The 17,010-nt window shown below is 45.3% G+C and overlaps 1 pseudogene; it reads right to left on the minus strand.

Annotated features, from left to right (window-relative positions):
• Positions 1-12,432: 12,432 nt before the first annotated feature.
• On the minus strand, positions 12,433-15,369 carry LOC140735138 (immunoglobulin lambda-1 light chain-like; annotated as a pseudogene).
• Positions 15,370-17,010: the final 1,641 nt, after the last annotated feature.

Here is a 17,010-nt window from a genome sequence, read left to right on the forward strand (position 1 = left end):
TTCCTGTTTACGCGGGGCCAGGTACACGCAGATGGAACGCGGTTTGCAAACACATAAAAAATATACACGCTTACTCGCGTTGGTCAGACCACACTCGAAGCGCTCTACATAGTGCTAACTCTGGTGTGTGAGACTATAGACAGGACTCTGGTTAGATTTATCATGAAGGCCTAATTAGGACAGGAAGTCTTCCTCCAGAGAAGTACATACAGTTGGCTGGGCGGCTACCTTCTCGGGGTTAATTTTAAATCTAGAAGTGTTTGGTGAAGTGCTTTTAGCGATGTTTCCATACGGCGATGGTTGTGTTGGAGGCGGGCGAGGACGTTTCTAACATGCTTCACGCCTCCTGCGTTCCAAAGCTTTTTGAATACGCCACGAAGTGTTTTTCTAATCGATGTTGCAGCTTTGAAAAGACACCGAACAATATTTACACATAAAGCTCGCACAAACCGTCCACGTAATGGTGTCTGGTCTGGATTGATAGACATTGGCTCCAGGGACGGAAAGAGCTCACTTTCTCTTGTTTTCAGTGGAGTGGTAATGAATAGACCAGCTTCAGTTTAACTTCTCGCCTGAAAACCGCACAGTGGGCAGCGCGGCTCGTTTTCACTCGGGATTCCTTCTGCATATTTCCACAGAAGTTGAAGTTAAAGAGTAGTTTGGTAGGCAGGTTAAGCGGGAGAGGTATGAAGTTAAATATTGAGGAGGGTGGGTGGGGGGGGGGATGGCATGCTGTGCGCTGACAATGACCAATGGGACTTGTACTGATGTGATGAAACGATCTCTCTGAAATGGACATGAAAGAAAGATTTTTTCACTGTTCCTCGGTACAATAATCAACCAATTATACTGAGTGTTTGATTGTACTAAGTGGTTCTATTATCTTGGTCGAAAATCACATCATATACACACATAAACGCATGTATAAGCACACACAGGCACACAGATATTCGTGGTAGAGGTTTGTGACAAGTGGTGTTCCTCAGGGGGCCTGTTAGAGGAGCAAAATATGGCTCATTATCCATTATTCCGTTTCACACATGCTGTCTAGCCTGCTGAGTTCGTCCAGTATTTTGTGTCTGTTGCTCTGGATTTTCAGCATCTCCTGAACTTTTTGTGTTTATGGCAGAGGCGTTTAAGAGTCTGTTAGACAAAAATATCAATATGACAGGACATGGATCACGTTCAAGTAAACGAGAATTTGTTTAATTTGTCACAATGTTCGGCAAAATACATCGTGGGCCGAAGAGTATGATCCTGTGTGTTTTTTCCTATGTTATGATTATTAAATATTTCCAGAGTTTTTGGACTTTAGTTCCTGATCACAACGACCTCCTGCACAAAGGTCCTTTGTCCCCCGTTTTGAATCTTTGTTTATTGGGACTCGATCTCCAGAAACATTCCTGTCTGTTTCTCGGAAGCAGCAGTGATATCATAGACTCACACAGCTCTCAAAGCGGCCCTTTGGCCCAATGTCCGTCCCATCTGCCCGGTTTTGGCCCGTAGACCGCTAACCTTCTCCGATCCTTCTGTTTTTCTAGATAGCTTTTAAACGTTGTTAATGTACGCGCCTCGACCTTAATTTCTGTCAGCTCCTTTCAAATATACACCACCCTTTGCATGAAAAAGCAACACCTGATTTTCGTCTTAAATCTCTCGCATCTGATCTTAAACCTTTGTCCTCTTCTTCTTAGCGTCCTATACCTGGAAAAAAGACGGCGTGTTTTCGCTTCCCTTCGCTCCACATGATCTTATATGCCTGACATTTTACTTTTCAATCTCTAACATTCCAGAGAACAGTCCTGGTCTACTCAGCCTTCCGTTGTAACTCGAGCCCTCAAGTCAATGCAACGTTATTTTAAGCTCTTTCTAGTTCATACCGATTGAATTGGGCCCAGATTGTGCACTTGACCATGACGTTAGATCCTATGCAGATGAACTGACAGTAAAATATAACCTCTTCCTGCATTAAGGACTAGTTCCCTCCTACTTTAAGTAGACCTCTATCATTTCAGTACTTAAGAGAAACAAAAGGCCGTGCCTAAAGACCACTGCACGGTGGCTTTGACATCTGGTATCATGAAAAGCTCCGACAGCCTCTTCATGGCACGTGTCCACTCCAGATTTCTGGACAACCTACACCCGCTGCAATTTACCTAACGCCGAACAGGTCTATGGCGGACGCTATAACCAGAGCCAGGAGAAACTACAGAGAATTGTGAACAGAGCTCAGCATACCACGGAAACCAGCCTCAGTAAGCCATAATGAAAGACCCCACCCACCCCGGACATTCTCTCTTCTTTTCTCTCCCAAAGGGCAGAAATACAAAAGCCATTGAATTATGTACCTCCGGGCCCAAGGGCAGCTTCTGTCCACTGTTGTGAGACTCTTGTCCGGACCTCACTACACCTCGGTGTAGTGTTCTCGTACAGGTGTAGGGACTCTGAACTAAACACCGAGGTAAACCGTGGTCAATTAAGGCACTGTCGCAGTAAGATTAACCGTTTACTGTTCACTCTTCCACATTAACGTATGGTGAAAACTGTTGATAAAACAATACAAAATATCTACAGTAGTTGTTTCCTTCTTGGCATCACATTTACATCATAAATACTTGTAAAAGTAAAACTACAACAAACTATATTACATTGAAATCTCATTAAAGTGCAGATATTTTACACCGATATTTTCCTAGAAGACGCAGCGAAACCGGGTGTGACGTCATCGCATGCCGCCATACGTCACAGACAATTAATTTACTTTCAACAACCTTAACTTTAACAAGAAAATAATTACAAAAGAATTAATGAAGCGAAAATGTAATAAACTAAACAAATGCCTTAAGGGCAACACAGATGGAATTCTGGCTTTACAATCTACCTGGATATTATTTGCACTTCATTGTTTACTCGCACTGCACTTTGTCTGTAGCTGTTGCACTTTATTCTGCATTGTAATTATTTTACGCTACCTTATTGCATTGTGTAATGATTTCATCTCTCTAAGCAGCATCCTAGACAAGTTTTTCACTCTGCTTTGGTACATGTCACAATAATAAACCAATACTGATGCCAATATTTAATAATACCTTTATTTAGTTTGATAACATCATGTTAACGTGGGAAACTGGGCTGTATATTTCGGGGACAATCTGTCTTCTTTGCAAGCATAGATTAAGGGTCTTGAAGCGAAATGTCCACTGTCCACTTCCCTTCAAAGATAAACCCTGACCCGATGAGTTCCTCCAGTTCCTTTGTAAGTTGCCTCGGATCTCTCTTCAATCGCTAGCTAGGCGATTATGTTAGTTCGTTGTCCCTTTGCGGTAGGCCATCCACCGGCGTATGAGAGACCAGGTGAATGATGACCCTGACCCTTTAAAGGGAAGGGGAGGTTTGCTCGTTGTTCCCTGAAGCCGCGGCAGTCAAGACTTTCTTTTGCACCGGCTTGTCTGGAGGAGGGACAATGCCCCTTCAAGCGGCTGTTTCCTTTTCCGGCAGCTTCCTGGAAAACAAGTGGCTCCGTATTTTCCATTTCCTCCACTAAACCCTCTTCCAGAAGGCAGCGACTGAGTCCCAGTGACACAGACGCCGTAAGCGGGCAGTTGGCCACTCTGATCCGTAAAGCTGTTCTCAACAGGCGCCAGGAAACGCCACGAACCCCGCGGGAAGAATAGTCCCGTCTCGGAGGATGGGACTCCCCGTTCTGCATACTTGTGAGACCCCGCTGAGTTCTTTCCAAACCGTTTCACTGAATGTACGACTCAACGGAGCCGTCTTACCTCGGTAACTATTAGCGCGAGAAAGAAACTGGGGGGAGGGAGGTGTACGGCCTACCTGGGGAAAGCAACAGTAGCCGCGCCTCTGGCAGAGTCTGGTCCTGTGCCTCAGAAAGATAAGCAAAGGAAGAAGGCAGCAGTAATAGGGTACTCTGTAGCTAGGAGGTCAGACAGGCAATTATGTGGACGAAGTAAAGAAACACGGATGGCAGTTTGCCTCCCAGGGGCCAGAGTCCGAGATAATTCTGATCGCGTCCACGATATCCCGAAGTTGGAAGTTGAACGGCCAGAGGTCGTGTTACCTGCAACATAGGTACGAAAAGGGAGGAGGCCTTGAAATTAGACTACAGGGAGATAAGATGGAAGTTGAGAAGCAGGACCTCAAAGGCAGTCGTCTCGAGCTTCTGTGCCAAGCGACAGTAAGTACAGGAATAGAGTGAGGTGGAGGATAAATTCGTGGCTGAGGGATTGGAGCAGGGGGCAGGGATTCTGATTGCTGAATCATTGGGGCCTCGTTTATGACAGGCGTGTTGTGTACAAAAAAGACGGGATGCACTTGATTCCCAGAAGGATCAATATCCTGACGGAGAGGTTTGCTATTGGGGAGAGTTTAAACTAGAATTGCTGGGGGTTAGGGACCGAACAGTAAAGAAGGAGGGAGAGGCGATTAGCTCACAATTGGAGTCAGATATTAGAGCGTGCCACTGTGGCTGTCCCCCTTAACAATAAGTATTCATATTTGTACTGTTTGTGGGGGGTGGGTAGACGGCCTACCTGGGGAAAGCAACAGTGGCAACGCCACTGGCACCGAGTCTGGTCTCCGTTGGGACAGGCGTGACCTGTACAAAAAAAGACGGGATGCGCTTCATTCCCAGAAGGATCAATATCCTGGCAGGAAGGTTTGCTCTTGGGGAGAGTTTAAACTAAAATTGTTCGGGGTTGGGAACCGAACCGTGAAGAAGGAAGAAGAGGCGATTGGCTCACAATCAGAGAAAGCTTGGAGACAGTGCTAGAGGGACGATAGGCAGGTGATAGAGTAGGGATACGCTCAGACCGATGGTTGGAGATGTGACTATTTTAATGCAAAAACACCATGAAGAAAGCAGATGAGCTTAGAGCGTGGATCAGTACTTGAAGCGATGATGTTGTGGTCTTTACAGAGACTTGGATTGCTCAAGGGTAGGAACGGTCACTTGGAGAGCCAGGCTTTAGATGTTTCAGAAACGATAGAGTGAGGGGCCTAAGAGGAAGGGGTGTGGCACTGCTGATCAGAGATCACGGCTGCAGAAAATGAGGAAATCATGGAGTGATTGCCAACTGAGTCTCTGTGGGTCCAAGTTAGATATGGAACGGAGGCAAAACGCGAAAGGTTTAAAAAGTCAAGGAATCTTCAACAGTTTTCTTTAATTCAGAGCAAGACGGCTGCGAGTGAACTGCTGCTTTTTTGGAGCGAGTGAGTTTTTTACCACACGGGTTAAAGAGAGGCGAAACTGCGCAGGCGTGTGATGTCAGCCAGCAGAACGCGAAAAGTTTAAAAAGAAAGCCGCCACACCCAGCGGATTGAGGCAGCAGAGAGTGATAAGAGAGTTGGCTCAGCGGGCTTAGGCGGTAACGAGGCGAGGCAAGGTAGGAGGTATGTGTGTGAGGCCAGATTTCTGCTTTCAGTGTCAGATGTGGGGGGTCCCGGAGTCACCCAGCCTCCTGGACGACCATATCTGCACCAGGTGTGTCGAATTGCAGCTCCTAAGGGACCGAGTTAGGGAGCTGGAAATGCAGCTCGATGACCTTCGCCAAGTCAGGGAGGGCGAGGAGGTAATAGAGAGGAGATACAGCAGGTGGTCACACCGGGGCCACAGGAGACGGACAATTGTGGCAGTCAGGAGGGGGAAGGGGAAGAGTCAGGTATTAGAGATTACCCCTGTGGCTGTACCCCTTGACAAAAAGTACTCCCATTTGATTACTGCAGGGGGGAGGGGAGAAAGCCTACCTGGGGAAAGCGGCGAGGCCGTCCCTCTGGCACAGAGTCATGCCCTGTAGCTCAGAAAGGTAGGGAAGGAAAGAGGAAGGCAGTAGTGATAGAGGGCTCTATAGATAGTTGGTCAAACAAGTGATTCTGTGGACGCAGGAAAGAAACCCGGATGGTAGTTCGCCTCCCAGGTGTCAGGGTCCGAGATGCCAAATTAGTTTAAACCCTCCCTAACAGCTCTATTAAACCTTCCCGCCAGGATATTGGTCCCCCTAGGATTCAAGTGCAACCCGTCCTTTTTGTACAGGTCACACCTGCCCCAGAAGAAGTCACAATGATCCAGAAACTTGAATCCCTGCTCACTGCTCCAATCCCTCAGCCACGCATTTATCCTCCACCTCATTTCATTCCTACTCTCACTGTGGCGTGGCATTGGCAGTAAGCCCGAGATTACTACCTTTGCGGTCCTTCTTCTTAACTGCCTTCCTAACCCCCTATATTCACCTTTCAGGACCTCTTCCCGTTTCCTACCGATGTCATTGGTTCCTATATGAACCACGACATCTGGATCCTCACCCTCCCACTTCAGAATATCTTGGACGCGATCAGAAACATCCCGGACCCTGGCACCAGGGAGGTAAACTACCATCCGGGTCTCCTGATTGCGTCCAAAGAGTCGCCTATTTGACCCCCGAACTTTCGACTCCCCTATTATTACTGCCTTTCTTTCCTTTCCCTAAACTTCTGAGCTACAGGGCCGGTCTCTCAACCGGAGACACGGCCGCTGTTACTTCCCCCAGGCAGGTTGCACCCCCAACCCAACAGTACTCAAACAAGAGTACTTATTGTCAAGGGGTATAGCCACTGGGGTGCTCTCTAATACCTGACTCTTCCCCTTTCTCCTCCTAACCGTGACCCACCTGTCTACCTCCCGTGGCCCTGGTGTGACCACCTGCCGGTAACTGTAGTCAAAGTCAGCATGATTTCTACAAGGGGAAATCCTGTACAAATCTGTTAGTTCTTCGGGGAAGCAACAAGCAGTGTGGACAAAAGGACAAACAGTGGATGTCATTTACTTGGATTCTCAGAAAGTGTTTAATGAGCTAACACACACGAGGTTGCATAACAAAATGTAATCCTACAGTGTTACAGGAAAGATACTACCATGGATAGAGGAATGGCTGACAGGCAGGAGGCCGCGAGTGGGAGAACAAAAGACCTTTTCTGATTGGCTGTCTGTGTGAGGGGTCAATACTGGGACTGCTAGATTTTGCATTGTTAGTCAATGATTTAGATAATGGAATTGATGGCTTTGTGGCAAAGTTTGTAGATGAGACGAAGGTAGGCGGAGGGTAGGTAGTGCTGAGGAAGCAATGTGATTGCAACACGACATAGACAAATTGAAAGAATGAGCAAAAACGTGGCAAATGGAATAACGTTGGGAATTATATGATACTGCAATTAGGTAAAATGAACATTAGAGAACATTATTATCTAAATGGGGTAAGGTTTCAAACATGGGTGCAAAGGGACCTAGAAGTCCTCCTGCAAAACTCGCAGAACATTAGTTTACAGATTGCGTCTGTGGTAAAGAAAGCATTTGCAATGTTGGCACATATTTCAAGTGGAATAGAATATAAAAACAAGGAGATGATGCTGAACCTTTATAAGTCACTAGTCAGCCCGCACATGGAGTATTGACATGAGTTTTCTGCCCCATATCTCCGAAAGGATGTGTTGTCATTAGACATAGTCCAGAGAAGGTTCACGTGGATGATTCTGAGAATGAAGGGATTTACATATGAAGAGAGTTTGGCCGCTTTGGGTCTATACTCACTGGAATTTAGATGATTGCGGGGGGGATCTTACTGAAGCAAACCGAATGTTGGAAGTACTAGATATGGTGGATGTGGAGATGATGTTTCCTAAGGTAGGGGTATGCAGAGCTGTAGAGTACAGTCGCAAAAAAGGCGACCATTTAGAACAGAAGTAAAGGCAGAGAGTGGTTATTCTGTGGAATGTTCGACCACAGACTGCAATGGTAGCCAAGACCGTGGGTACATTTAAGGCGCAAGTTGATAGTTTACTGATTGGTCAGGGCATCAAACGATATAGCAAGAGGGCTGGTGTATGGGGTTCAGTGGGAGCCGGGATCCGCCACAATGGAATGCTTGGGCAGACTCGATGGGCCGAATAGCCTACTTCTGTTCCTATGTCTTTTTGTCGTCTAGTCTTACGTACATCTCGACCCACCAGATGTCCAGATCGATATTGTTATGCAAGTGGATTTTGCAAGCAAAATAAAACAGCAAGTGAAGTCGAGAATGCTGGAAACACTCGGAGGATCAAACAGCGGCAATGGAGTTCGCCGATGTTACTTAATGACGCACCAGTGATTATGGATTACAGGGGTAGCAGATCTGAATGGGAATTTTTGACCATTCCCATCGGAGATGATTGCAAAGATACACCATTTATCGGCGCCACTGAGGCCGTTTTGAAAACTGATTACACCACTTTACCCTCATTGGGCTGAATATATTTACCTTCACTGACGTCTTGAAGTTCAAGTTCAGGTTCATAGTTATTCAATCAAACGAACTATAGTTCCACCGGACCAGATGCACAACAAGGTGCATATGATTCACAAACAACACAGAAAATAATATTATCACAAATAGCTTAACACATATTGACAGATAATCGGAAAATTAACATTCAGCATACGGTGCATTTACGAAGCACGTCGGAAAACAAGCTGTGTAATGCTATTGAGACTCCTGGTTGGTCGCAGGGAGTTCAGCAGTCTCACGTCCTGGGGGAAGAAGATGTTCCCCATCTCAACAGTACTGGACCGAATGCTATGGTACTTCCCGTCATAGGGTGGGGACTCAAAGAGGGGATAATAAGCGTTTGTAGGAAAGCGCACGTCATCATTTTTTCGTTGTTGAATATGGTTTACAGATTGCATCCCGGTGTATGGCTGTCTCTTATCGCCACTACATTAGTGTTCACCTTTCCAATGGGCAGTCTTCAGGTATTATACTCAGTATTATTTGTCATTCAGTAAGCCATAACGTTTAAATGATTATTGCAAATGTGCAATAAATCTTCTCTGCGTGTGTATTTCAGGCGCTGTTCGATAATGGCTATGAAAATTTTCATGAAGTTTTCCAGTTATCTGCAATACCCACATTGAGGTTATAGAGTTTAACGTGCTGTGAGGACGCTGGAGCAGGGATCCAATCGCAGACCCCGTACTGTTCACACAGTAATATTAATTGAGTAACAAATCCCGAGGTGCAAACAAAGTCGGCGTCAAAGCTCAGACAGAGATCAAAACATCCAGAGAAATCCAAACGACAGAATCGGGAAACATGCAGAGTCGATATTCAGACGGGCAGAGAGCAGAGACGAATGCTGGAAAGGCTCGGGAAAATTCATTGGCACAATCTGGCAACAAACAGATCAAAACGTAGGACTAAAATATACTGAGCAATAAAGAGAGAGGCAGATGTTAGGTGGGGCACAATGAGACAAAAGTCGCAGCAAAACAGGCAATAATGGAGCGAGGACAGAGGCTTATGGGACATGAAAACAAACAAGAGCACATGGCAGTACAAAACCACAGACTGAAGGCTAGGGAGAAAACACACAAAAAGACAAAATTCAGCCGGAGATACTGACAGGTGCACCATACTCCAGGTTCTCTGGTTTCCTTTCACGGTCAAAAGAAGTACCGGTTAGTAGGTTAGTCGGTTATTGTAAATTGTCCTGTGATTGCGCTTCAGTCAAAACAATGCATTGCTGGGCGGTGCGGCACGTTCGGTCAGAATGGTCTGTTACGCACTGTATCTGTGAATGAATAAATAAATAAATTTGTAGATAGATACCTACATACATTCATACACAGATAGACAGTTAGATTGATCGATACAGAGACAGCCAGTTAGATAAATAGATATAAAGACAGATGTATAGGTAAATGCGTAAACACTAAATAAATGCATGTTGACGCCGAAAGCGTGCTGACAATTCCGGTCTGTCCCCAGCATAATCCTTATTGATTTGATATGATGCAAACCGCACTGTATGTTTGTTTCTGCATATAACAAATTATGCTAATATTTATAATATTAAGTGTATTTTATTTTATGTTCATTATTTTTTTCTGTTTTAGTATTTTATAATGCGCTTGACTGTCCTAGTATTTTCAAAGATATTTTAAAACGTTAAACATGTTAATTGTTCCAGTAAACCAACTGTGGGAGTCATTTGCCTGAATGTTCATTTGACGTCTATCATATGGGCAGGGTTTATTTTCTCTAATATCGCGCACGTTGCTCTGTATAGTCCATAAAACAATCCAAGCAACATAAAAATCTCATTAATGACGAAGTGAGATGTCTACACCAAATTCTTGAAAAACTTAGCAGGGCAGGCAACGGCAAATAATTTGTGCGACATGTTACTTAAATGTGTGTGTGTGTGTGTGTGTGTGTGTGTGTGTGTGTGTGTGTGTGTGTGTGTGTGTGTGTGTGTGTGTGTGTGTGTGTGTGTGTGTGTGTGTGTGTGTGTGTGTGTGTGTGTGTGTGTGTGTGTAGCTAACATTGGCAGTCGTCTTACCAGTGTTACCAGTCACACCAAGGAGATGGTGGTGGACTTTAGGAGATCTAGGCCTCATATGGAGCCAGTGATCATTAATGGAGAATGTGTGGAGCAGGTTAAGACCTACAAGTATCTGTGAGTACAGTTAGACGAGAAGCTAGACTGGACTGCCAACACAGATGCCTTGTGCAGGAAGGCACAGAGTCGACTGTACTTCCTTAGAAGGTTGGCATCATTCAATGTCTGTAGTGAGATGCTGAAGATGTTCTATAGGTCAGTTGTGGAGAGCGCCCTCTTCTTCGTGGTGGCGTGTTGGGGAGGAAGCATTAAGAAGAGGGACGCCTCATGTCTTAATAAGCTGGTAAGGAAGGCGGGCTCTGTCGTGGGCAAAGTACTGGAGAGTTTAACATCGGTAGCTGAGCGAAGGGCGCTGAGTAGGCTACGGTCAATTATGGAAAACTCTGAACATCCTCTACATAGCACCATCCAGAGACAGAGAAGCAGTTTCAGCGACAGGTTACTATCGATGCAATGCTCCTCAGACAGGATGAAGAGGTCAATACTCCCCAATGCCATTAGGCTTTACAATTCAACCGCCAGGACTTAAGAATTTTTTAAAAGCTATTATTAATGCTTTTTGAGATAGTGATTTAGATGCATATAATATTTTTTTACTGAGTTAAGTATTGTATGTAATTAGTTTTGCTACAACAAGTGTATGGGACATTGGAAAAAAAGTTGAATTTCCCCATGGGGATGAATAAAGTATCTATCTATCTATCTATCTATCTCTATAAAGACTACGCCCTTGATCAGACAATATAAATCTTTAACGTAATTAACCGTGTCTCTGTAGTCATCTTACACTTGTTCCGCTCTTCAACAACTCTCTCGCATCTGACAATTAGTATTTGATACCGCACTACAGACCTCAGGAAGAGTTCAATCATCAGGCTCCTGAAACAAAGTTGATGACTTCAATCACACATCTCTGAACTGACTCCACGATCTATAGACTCACTTTCAAACTTATGTCCTCAGTATTATTTATGTATTTAACCATTATCCTTTTATCCGTTCTTTTATATATTTATGATTGATCGAATGTAATTGATTTATCATTCATGCATTTTTTATTTATATATCTGTCTGTTTTTTCTATCTATCCATTTATTTATTCGCATCTTCGTCTTTGTGTGTAGTTTTTCATTGCATCTATTGTACTTCTTTATTCTACTGTGAAAACCTGTAAGAAAATGAAACTCATGGTCGCATACGAAGATGGAGACATACTTTGATAACAAATTTACCTTTAACTTTGAAAATAACCATGAGCTGCAGAAGCTAACGTGTGGGTGTGGGTGTGGTGGGTGGAGACTGTGGTGTCTGAGCGGGAAGTGACGTCGATGGCCGTCATTCAGTAACTGACGGTAGCGATGGAGAGAATGGTCAAGTCACGGGGAAACATTCCAAAACTGTCACACTCCAAATGGTGGTAAGACTTGGGTAAAAGGCAGTAAGAATGTTGATCTCCCTCCCACAGGGATGGTTGTAAATGAAGAGCAAAAGTGAAGGATGAAGAGGAATAGAAGTTCCGGTGATGGCGGGGTTGGGGTTGGGGTGGGCGGTGAGTGCCGACGGACGAAGCACTGCCAGGACACAGACAGCAAAAAGCCGAATAAGATGTCGGAGTTGATTTACTTGTCATTCTGACTGAGGCTCCGAGACGGCACGTTATCCGAGAACATTCCCCCTAACCTACTGCCAGCAACGAGTAAAGACAAGACACGATACATCTACCGCTGTTTCCTCTTTTATTTAGAGTTGTTTTACACGAATCCAGTGACTGTACACGAGATCGCTCCTGAGTCTACACAGACGGTAGTTCGGACACAGCACAATTCTATTCAGAAGTGTCCGTCGCAAAAGATGGATTATTATTGCCAACTGCTCTGAAATTATTAAACGTTCTGCCTGTTTCCATAAGCGAACATTACTACACAATTACATTGCAATGGGTTGCTGCACAGACGCAATCATTGCTTCACTGCATTAAACAAGATCAAACAATCCGCGTGTGCTGCCAGTCGGCACACTCTCACTGCGCACACGCGGACGAAGAGATGGTGTTGCGCAGCGGCGAGCTCAGCGAGCTGTGGCTCACGCTGCAGGAATAGCTCGAGCCCTTGTTCCAGGCAGCGGTGGGAACCCGCAGGTAACTGCTCAGCCTGTAGGTCTGGTCGGTGTCCAGGGACACGGCGCCTGTCGTCACCCCGCTCTCCGCCTGGACGCCTTCCACGGTCCAGCGTAGCTCTACCAAACCCGGCTTAAAACCACTCACCAGACAGGAGAGAGTGGTCGAACCCGAGCGCGTCTCCTCCGGAGAGGGAGGGAGCAGGAGAACTGAGAGCTGCCGGGATTCGCTACCTGTGTGAGAGGGGAAAAGGAGAGGAATAGAAACCATATTATTTCATGGACTTTTCCGAGATAGAAACAACAGCGCCGAAATTAACACAGGCATTGGGATACTCTATATGGCACATTTGACCCCTCGGGTAGAAACCTATAAGTCAAGAGTTGCCCGGATTATTCGCAGCCTTGCACGGCTACGACGTGACATCATTTGTTTCAAAAATGTTTTTGAATCCACTCTGCTCTCGGTACTGCATTTTGTTAAAAGATAACTTCAACACTACTCAACCTCTTCGCTAAATCCCCACACCTTGCCCATATGATTGGTCCCTTTATTGAGACAAGTTCTTTGTTGTTCTCCAATAAATCCCCAAATCTTGAACTCTTATGGCAATAACTGAGAATACTACACCTTCAGCTGTTAATATAATGAAGGCTCCTTGAGATGTCCCGAGTTCGGGAAAGCTCAGTGAATACCTAGGACTCGGTACCCAGTAACTGAAGAGGAAATGACGGAAAAAAGAGCAGCCTGTGAACCAGTGAGAAGCGGGAAGAGGTGAAACCACTCGTTCAGACTCAGATTGCATTCCGAACCCCTAGTAACCAGGTCTATTGCCGCTCGACTCTGTGACCAGCCTGCTTTCTACCCAACACCTTCCCCTAGTGTGTATTATTTTTAAAGCCTGATGTTCTTCTCCTGTGTTTTCTACAATCATATTGACACGCTTCTTAATCACAGACTCTGAATTGCGTTAACCTGAAACTGTGAACATCCTGCCCTGTTTACCGCACCCAGAAATATTATGCAATATTCGCGACAAACATGTTCTCAGATGTGGTAAATGAAGAGGGACGGGCAGATGTCATGCTTGTGATAGCGATCATTTCCCCAAATTATGTACGAACGTTACTCAAGACAGTATGGGACAGAGCGATAGGATCGACAGTCAAGATTTTTTTCCCCAGGGCGGAAATCTTAGCCGAGAGGAGTGAAATTTACTGGAGAAGTTCGGTGAATGTTTACTTTTATACAGGGTGGAGGGTGTATGAGGTGGAGGAGGCAGATACGATAGGGACGTCTAAGAAACAGACGGATACATGAGTGTGCTGAGAATGGATGGATATGGAGTGTTCGTAGACATCAGGGATTGGCTTAATTTGACACAACAGAGGCTCCGCTGTAATAAGACTATTGAATGGTTCTCTGGTACGATAAGATGGACGATTGACCTCACAATCTACATCCTTCTGATCTTGCAACTTCTCTACCTGCACTGCACTCCCTCTGTGGCTGTTACATTTTATTCTACATTAAGCTGTGTTTAACTCAATGCACTTTCATCACGTGATCCTTATGGACACGATGCAAGACAAACTTTTTATACCATCCTGTGAAAAGCGGCAAAAATAAACCAGTACCAATAATACAATCCACGCGGCCTATTGTGTTAAAGAGCAATGAGGGCGGAAAGTATGGAATTCTGCTATACCAACTGAAGGAGATCAAAAGTGCCCAACAAAAACTGTGTTCACATGTCAAACGATCCTTAATTTGATTCTTGGGACTACTCGACGGGCTGAACGGCCTCTTGTGCCAGACAGAAAAGGATGGAAACTCCCCCAGCCCTTCCCTGGACGGGATTTTATCCAGCTGTATGGAATGAGAGTGGTTGTAGTAGGAATTGTTTGTAACAGAATGAGGGAGTCACTTGCTCTTGATATCCAGGATGGTGCCTGGACCGAAGATATATCCAGAGTCCCACGCTGCACAGTAATAGACGGCGGAATCCCGGGGCTCCAAACTGCTGACGGTCAGGATGTGACTGTTGCTGGAGGTGTCTCTGGACGACTGAAAACGGTCTGTGATCCCTGGGACTCGGAATATATCATTGTCTGTCTCATGTTCTAACACCGCCTCCGGTCTCTCCCCGGGACGCTGTCGGTACCAGTACGTTTCGTAACTTCCAACATTACCGTTCTGTATCCGACACTCTAAGCCAGGGGTGTCAAACTCATTTTAGGTCACGGGCCGGATTGAGCAAAATGCAGCTTCATGCGGGCCGGATCAGTCGGACGTGTGCGACCGCAGCTTTCGTTGCCTCCGTTTTTTCAGCCTGCTCTCATGTGTCTCAGTCTCTGCTATAACTACAAAGTGTTTCACTTTACAAATTCCGTTTCTTATGAAGAAGACTGCCGAGCAAGACTGCCGAATAAACACTAAAAACCCTGAAAACCCGGTACCTGAATAAACTCAGCATTAGCCATATCATACGCCATAGGCGCTTCGATTACTGGGGCCAGCTTTAATAGTAATTAGATATTATCTGGCGGGCCAAAGATAATTCCACCGCGGGCCTTGAGTTTGACATATATGATCTAAGCGGACGGTTTGTCCGGCGGAAACAGGTCCGGACATTGGGGTCTGATTGAGCACTGGGGCCGCGTAGATATCTGCAATAAAACAGAATAAAGCCACTGGGTGACTTGGAGCAAAATAAAAATCAGCAGTAAACCCAATTTGAACGGATAATTCGTGCGTGAACCAGTCCTACTATTACCTGGTAAATGGACCAGCAGAACCCACAAGAGATGCAGCGCTGGGGACATTCCTCCGGACAGGTGCAGACAACCGAAAAATTCCGACCGAACCATGCGCTGTTCTGCAAACTTCGGTAACCACTGCGGTTCCAGAGTCTACTAACTGGGGTCTCCGTGTCTGTTTATTAATTAGGATGTAAATGAGTGGGCGGCGCCAAGGAAAGAAGGTGGGCGGAGATTGACTTGCCGACCTTCGGACCTGTGATTGGCCACCTTGCTGATTTTTAAAACCTTCACCACTAATTTCAAGATTGTTTTATCCTCAGTTGTATCACATATCCAGGCCTGTAGAACTTCGGACAATACTGAGGCTAAACTGATTCCAGACACTGTTTCGGCTGCTTCCCTCAGGAACAGTAAGTGTGGGTGGTGGTGGCACTCGGCCCCTTGACTCTGCTCAGAATGGCTACTGAGAACAAAACCTTTCAAGGTCACATCAAATTTCTACAAAGTCTCTATGCCATCCCAGAATTACCTCGACAATGCATCGGTTCTAATCTGAGAAGCTATCATTCCTGCAGAAAACGGGTCACTGCTTTGCCTGTGAGGGACTAAAGGATGTCACTGAAATGCGTAACTCCCAAACGACAAGTGTTTTTTTTTCTGGATTGACTAAATTGAGGCATATAAATTAGATCGGAGTCACAGGCTTGTGACACTAAGACGGATAAACAACCAATGTGCAAAATAAGACAAACTGTGTACGTAGATACAAAGTTTGTAAATACATATATAAATATATGCATAAATAAATATTGTTTTGCCTTACATAAACATACACTTCACATTTCATGTCAACCGGTCAATCTTCAGGCCATGCCACTCAGACCCTTGTGCCAATATCTATTTTCTGACTGCGTGCGTTAGAGCGTTACTGTACCTAATGTGTCTTGTTTTATCTACTGTGTTTTTCACCTTAGCCTCAGAGGCAGGGTGTTCCGTTTGTGTACGTGTGTATGGTTAACTGACAATAAACTTCAACATGAACTTGCACACATGACCTCACCCTTTCGCCATTGAAAGAGACTCCAATTTTGAATACTTTCTACGCATGACCTCACATTTCTCCACATTTTATTCGGTATTTTGTATCACTGCCCGTTTTGGTAACCAGTGAACATCAGCTCAGTCAATCTGCACTGTCCTGATAACCCTGATAATCAACAAACGTTGCCATATTGCACTTCGTTCCCTTGTCCAAATGTTTAGATGTATAATGTGAACAGCTGGATTTTCTTTTTCAGCGAACACTTGCGAATCACTTAACAGGCGGCCTGCTGACAATGAACATGCACCGCGTCCCCTCATTGCCAATCGTTCTACTGCGGAAGCTATGACACAGTTACCAAGAGATCACCAAGAGGGTTGCCGATCACGTTTTCTATCCCTGTTTCCCGGGTGATCTGCAGGCATTCCTTAAATGTGAGCACAGCGGGGATACAATTCATCAAAGTTACAAGGAAGTAGTCACCCCGCAGTTGCAGAAGGCGAGTAGCTGGGTGACTGTCAGGACAAATTTAAATGGGCAATTTGAGCATTACACCCCTGTGGGAAAACCCTTCAAAAGCAAGTATACCGCTTTAAATATTTTTGTGAAGGATGACCAGCTGGGAGAATGCCACGGCGACCGGGCTACAGGTATTGAGCATG

The sequence above is a fragment of the Hemitrygon akajei genome, chromosome 11 (genome assembly GCF_048418815.1).
Source record: "Hemitrygon akajei chromosome 11, sHemAka1.3, whole genome shotgun sequence".
In the NCBI taxonomy this organism is placed as follows: Eukaryota; Metazoa; Chordata; class Chondrichthyes; order Myliobatiformes; family Dasyatidae; genus Hemitrygon; species Hemitrygon akajei.